Consider the following 7,020-nt stretch of genomic DNA (forward strand, 5'->3'; position numbering starts at 1 on the left):
GGTGGGGGGTGGGGGTGGTTGCGGTGCGCGACTGCTTTTTTCTGAATAGATGAAAACTATGCAACAAATTAAAAATATTTGACCAAAGGAAAACCAGAGCAGGACTAGAGAGAGATGGATCTGATTTAGATTTTTATTTCTGTGACTGTATACGACCACAGCAGACACAGTATTAACAGCAGTCATCGTGTCATTCCTCGGCTTTAGCAGGTTTTTCTGTCAAATTCTGTCATTTGCTAGAAATGACAGATTTTCTTTTCTGGATCTCTGAGAGCAGGACTTCAATCTTCAAACTTGTAAAGTTCTTCTTTTTGCTTTGCGATGTCATTTATGAATGGACATTTCCTGGTATATGGGGCAGGCCTTATATGGTGTTTTTGGGGTGGTAGATGATGCTGATCTTGTGCATGAACACCTGATTCACATTCATCAGTTTACGCAGCTCATTTACACACTTCTCCTGAAGATAGAAGAGTTTGTTGAATCTGACTTGGCATATTCATACGAACTCTTCATACGAACAAAAATAAAATAAATTTAGGATAAGAATACGAACATGTTCTTGCATGAGGCCCATTGTTTCAGAAGTTTTGTGGTTCATTTAGATAAAATTTTACAAACCTACAGTAACTTATGCTCTCATTTTCTTTTTAAAGTAAAACCATTCAAACAAGTTATTCTTGTTCAGTCTTGTTCCTGTCATGAGTTTTAACTTGTAATCTGCTAATGAAGGCCTGTAGAGTTTGACATGGAGCATTTTTCTGGGCTTTGCAGAGTCTGACCTTGAGTGACATTCATGGGAAGATTGACAGTTGTCTCAAATGTTTTCCTCTTCTGACTAATCCTTTTTTCCCCATAGAATAATGGATTTCAAACCATTTGTAAATGATCTTTAACCCCTTCCAACAGCTTATTCATACTATAATTGTTACTATTGTTTGTTGTATTTCTGTCTTGATGATAGAAGGCTGTTTTAGTAGTCATCTCCATATTGAATTTAATTTGTGCATTTATTTTTAAAAGGTTGTGACACCATCTTAAGACATTTACAAAACCTGATCAGGCCTACACTGCTGCAGGCAGACAGATTCCTGCAGGACCACTGCCAGTTCTCTGAAGCAGCTGAAGCCCACCATAGAGGCTTACCCAGTGCTGAACAGGACCACGAAGTCTCACCTGGATGATTTCAGGAGCTGCAGTGGTGCTGTGGCTCTGTACCAGCCCTTCATGGAGAACAATCTGCAGGACACCTTCAGAGACTGTGACTCTGCTGAAGATTCTCATCACATCTCTTCTGACCACAGCTGAATCTGAGAGGAGCTGAACACTGAAGACAATCCAGTTTTTCCTCAGGTACAACATCACATCTCACTGCACTGACCATGCTCTATAGAGAAGAATCTTGTTAAAACATCTTTGACTTCAACCAGAGTCATGAAGACATTTACTTCTCAGTAACAAAAGAGCAAACTTTATGTACGAAAACAAAACACTACATAACATTGTAATACCATTTTTTATGCTTTTAAATTATTTCCGTTTATTTAATAAAAACACTGACGTGAATCAACTTAGTACAGGTTTGATTGCTTTTTGAGATATGTTTATTTTGGTGTTGTAGCCCCACCTGGAGAAAAATCCCCCAGCCGCCACTGGTTATTATGATCCAGGTGAGTCTTATTTATTACTCACATTGCTCTTTTTGAACCTTGATTAATGATTGTAGAGTTGTTGTTTTTTTTTTTTAGCAATTATTACCTCAAACCTCTGCACAGTAACTTAAATAAGGTAAAACTAAGCAGTTAAGAATGTTGAGTGCTTTCCCATCTAACATGTTTGGCTTTGTTCAATATGGAAATACTTTTGGATATTTTATTTTGAACATATCAGATGTGAGGTTTCCAGTCCAGCTTATCATCAATAATAACACAGATAAATGTAATTTCATAACATTTCACTACTCACTTCATTTATCTGTATTTTCAGTTTTTCAGTGTTTTACACTTCACAAACAATATTATTTTGGTTTTGCTCATATTTAGAGACAGTTTGTTACATCAAAACACATTTTTAGTTTTTCAATTTCTTCATTGACATATTTTAACAACTGTTCCAGGGTATCTCCAGAAAATAATACAATTTTCATAGCTCCAGATATTTTGCATATATAATTTACATACATCATAAAGAATATAGGATCCGAAACTGACCCCTGTGGAACCCCACAATCAACAGCAGTTGTGTTAAACCCAAAAATTTACTCTCCAGCCAGTCGTTAAAAGTGTCTGTGTCAGACCCAAGACCCTTGTCTTTGTGAGAACTTCTATTGCAATACATTCAAGCATCTTTTCAGTCTCAGTAGACATTTTATCCAGGACTCTAATGTTTAATGACTTGACCGTATAAATTGCGACCCCGCCTCCATCTTTGTTTTTTTCTGTTCATAAATCATATCCCACAAGTCATTTAAAAAGTGGACGTTTTTAGAAATTTTCTTTAAGAAAGAAGATTTTTCTTTTATCCCGTAATTTGTTTGTGGTCAAAAATAAACACTTCAAATAAAATTCTTGTATTAGCTTTTAGCTGACTTGTTGATCTGCAGTGGCTCCATTAAGGGAGCACTGGGGGGAAAGCAGTGTCTTCAGTGACACCACCCTGTGGGACACACTTATTATAAGAAGTGGAATGTATCACCAAGGCAGCTGCAATCTCACTGTGAGACAGTCCTTAAGATTTTAAAATATTTTTAAAAAGAACAAAAAGGCCTTTTGAATGTCTTAGTAAAAACATAGATAAAAATAAAATAAAAGTGTTTTCTCCTAAGAATCTGTTTATATTTGTCTAAAATTTAATTGTCAGAAAGGGCCAAAAATAAATTTTATTTTGTGGATTTCATGTGACATTCCCAAACGGTCTGAATCTTTTGAAAATTTCTTTAAAACAAACTATGGGAACTGATTCATCACAAGCAAATCTTGGTTTGTTTTTCCCTATGTTTCACACAAACACAGACATACATCATCTCCTCCTTTGCTATCAGACTGTAACAAAGAGGAGGAGCAGGCAAAGGGAAGGATCGCGTCACTACAGTAGTTGTGACGTTGTAAGAGATACGTAGGGATAGTGGCAACTGTACCATGTGATTAAACACTCAAAAGACTGGTTCTTTTAAATCACACAACGTGTTTTGTAACTGTTCACTCATCCAACCAATTAATGGTAAAACTATGTTTGTCAGGTTCATGTTAGCCCAAATCAGGGTAAAGTCTATAGTACTGGACAGATAAAAAAGAATAAAATCAAAGCATGAAACTGTTAGGAAAATAGATAAGAGGTGGTGGTGGGTGGAGGTAAGATGTCAGGAGAATAAGTTTAGAAAAGACAAACGGCATGAATAACAAAAAAGACTAAATTGAAAGAAAAGAGTAGAAACTGGAAGAAATAAGACGATAGTGACTGTGATGAAAAACATTTTTTAGGATAAAGGGTAAAAGAGGGAGAGCAAGGCAGAGGAATGCGTTTGGCAGAGCTGAAGGAACAAAGAGTTGAATGCAGATGCAGAGTGACAGAACTGATACAAAGGAAATGGATAACAAACAAAAGAAGACAAGAGTAAACTAAAAGAGAAGTAAGTAAGAAATCTGTGTGTGAGAGAGACTCAGCTGTCTGCTGAGGATGATATTAGTTTCAGCAATTTGTATTTTTATCATTTTATTTAAAGACAACATGCTTCATTCATCATGTGACACCCAAACTCATATGGGAATTATTCAGAAAGAATAATATTCATAAACATTTAAACATGTACAGATTCAGACAATTTGGTTTGTACCTTTTTGTTACAGAAAAAACAATAAGTCTACAACAGTGACTGAAATTGTTAGGAGTTTAGTAATGTGCAGTCTTTTCCCTTTGCTTGTAATGTTGCAGGATGAGATAGACTGCTGGTTGCAGTTTCTCCACTGGGCAGTGCTGACTACAGCCAGCAACAGCTCACAGCTTCCGAGCACTGTCACATTTTAATTCATTAAGTATTGAGTGAGAGTACTGAGCCAAGCCAGTACTGACCAGTAAAGTCACACACTGTTTATTCGGGTTTCAACCCTCTGGTGTATCTCTGTATATTTAAAGGGGGTATTATGTATATCCCAGGCACGTACTGTAGTTCAATTCTATGCCACAATCAAGTAACCATAGTACCTTCAGTTTTTATGAAAATGCTGTATATCCATCTATCCATCCATCCATTTTCATCCACTTATCCGGGGTCAGGTCGTGGGCGCAGCAGCCTAAGCAGAAAGACCCGGACTTCCCTCTCCCCAGCCACTTGGACCAGCTCCTCTGGGGTAATCCCAAGATGTTCCCAGACCAGCCAAGAAACATAGTCCCTCCAGTGTGTCCTAACCAGATGAATCACCTCAACTGGCTCCTCTTGACGTGGAGGAGCAGAGGCTCTACTCTGAGTCCCTCCCGGATGACCAAGCCTCTCACCTTATCTTTAATGCTACGTTCACACCAAACGTGTTTTGAGCTGCAGGAGCGGCCGATTTACAATCAAAGTCTATAATGGACATGCGTCTAGAGCATATAGTGAGGCGCGCAAGGAAGCGGTAGGTGCGGTTGCGCATTTTCCGTGCATACAGCGCATCCAAAGCAACCGACGCTCAAGTTCAAAAATCTGAACTTTTGCTGCTCGACGCGCCGAGTCAACCAATCAGAGAGACTCATTTTTCCACGTGACAGTTTCCTGAATATTTCCCACTAACCTGAAACAGATGGACAGGAGCTCTTGAGCTGAAATCGACCGTCTGCAGTTGGTGTTCTGGCTGGAGATATCAGCATCGATGCAGGTATACGGCTCATTAAACTGACCATCGCATTAAGCTTGGCTCGGGACAAAAAAAGTAGTTTGTCAGCTCTTAGCTCCTGGAGTGGCGAAACTAATCAAACAAACTGCCTCTAAATTAAATGGTGAATTAATTAGTGAGCGCAACATTCACTTGCTCTTAGTAAATAAAGCAAAGCCATTTTCTTTATTTTATCTTTATTTCATCCACCATTAAAGACAGACTGGAAAAAAACCAAGATGCTCCTCCCTCTTCAGACGCGCATCTAGTCTGTGTCTGAATGTAACGCGTCCAACTTGAGGCATTGGGTGTGTTTTAGATGCTCAACAGGCGTTCGTGCAAACGTAGCATGTGGGAGAGCCCAGACACCCTGCAGAGGACAATCGTTTTTGGCGCTTGTATCTACAAGCCTTTTTATTGGTCACTACCCAAATTTTGTGACCATAGATGAAGGCTTCACCACGACAGACTGGTACAGCGCCCACATCACTGCTAACACAGCACCAATCCACCTAACAATCTCTCGCTTTATTCTTCCCTTATTCGTGAACAAGACCCCGAGATACTTAAACTCCTCCACTTGGGGCAGGACCCCTTCCACGACCTGGAGGAGGTAAGCTACCTTTTTCCGGCTCAAGACCGTGGTCTTGGATTTAGAGGCACTGATCCTCATTTTGGCCGCTTCACAGTCAGCAGCGAACAGCTCCAGTGATAGATCACAATCTGATGAAACCAGTAGGACCAAATTGTCTGCAAAAAGCAGAGATGTTGCATATATCAAAAATAAATTGGACTTTGTATCATTTCCTATCTAAATGCCTCGAAATATGCCTCTCTGTCTTTAAGAACCTCGTACCATTTCTGAAACTCCCACTTCAGCATGTCTTAACAACAATGTTCCAGGGAAGGGGTGTTTGGTGGTGTGGGAGTTCTGCTTCAGACTGAGCGTCAAGGAGGAGCTAGGCGCAAATAGGCAGTGCTAAGTGCAGCTCCACATGACTACCACAAGAGATTTAAGGATTTCTTAAACATGCATGGATGAGTCACAGCCACACTCTGGGTGTGTTTTTGATGAGGGAATGACATTTTAACATGATATAAAGCTCAGAAAAGTCCTTTTTGAATAATACCCACCCCCAACTTACCTGCGCTCCATTGTAGATACCTATGTGCACTTTGCCTCTACTTCTGTTGATCCTTTGCAAAATCCTCTGAATTATCTGTTTTGTTGCTTCACTTGAACACAAAGTAAGATGAAGTGAGCTCAGCTAATCAGTCATTTCAGCTTGCCTGTCTGTTCTCTCACTTCCATCCACTACAACACTTGCCTGATAACTTTTCTGGACTCCTGGAATTCTCTCCCTCCAAAAAAACTTGCAAAGAGATGTAGCGGTTTCCTACTTCAATTTATGAATTCTGATGGACACAACTTGTTATGAMTGTTTGGTGAAAGAAAATAAGATATATTCATTTCAGACTCCTGTTAAGGAACTTGCATGATCCTTTCTTCAAATTAACATACCGTCACTAAGGCGCCTCAGAAGAACATGAAAGAGTTGCATTCACACCTTCCAGCCAACCCCCAGAAGGACAAGCTATTTACTTTTCTTCAAAGAAAAGAGGGTGGGTCATAACATGCCTTTAAGAACCTTCCAGCAGGACCGAGAACAAAGGATCCCACACCTTAAGTAAATAAAGAGGGAAGATTGACTACTCTGTTCTTTTTTTTTAACTGTTTGCCCACTAAGAAGAGTGTCAAACTGTGTGTTTATTGATGAAATGTTTTTCTGAAAAAGATGTTTCTTTAAACTGTGTGATTTCATGAATTAATCTTAGGAAACCTTAGATTTGAATTTAACTAGATAGACATTCTTATTTGAACTGATGTAAAGCAGATGTCTCCCCCTTTAATTAGATGCAAGATGATTAGACTAAAAACACTCCCATCCTTTGTCTGAAACCTTGTTTTCCCTCCAAGCGTTTTGATTGGTTAAAAACTTTACTAAAGTTGTCAATTGGCTAACTAAAAACCTTGACTCCGCCCACAACAGAGATTTTAAAAGATTAGTACACAACTCAGACAAAAGAAGAGAGAAAAAGTCACCAAAGAAGGAGGAAGAAGAAGCAGACAGAGAAGCAGCTTCTAAGCTGAAAGACCCCCCTCTTGCCAAAG

The sequence above is a fragment of the Austrofundulus limnaeus genome, unplaced genomic scaffold, assembly GCF_001266775.1.
Source record: "Austrofundulus limnaeus strain Quisiro unplaced genomic scaffold, Austrofundulus_limnaeus-1.0 Scaffold211, whole genome shotgun sequence".
NCBI classification, from domain to species: domain Eukaryota; kingdom Metazoa; phylum Chordata; class Actinopteri; order Cyprinodontiformes; family Rivulidae; genus Austrofundulus; species Austrofundulus limnaeus.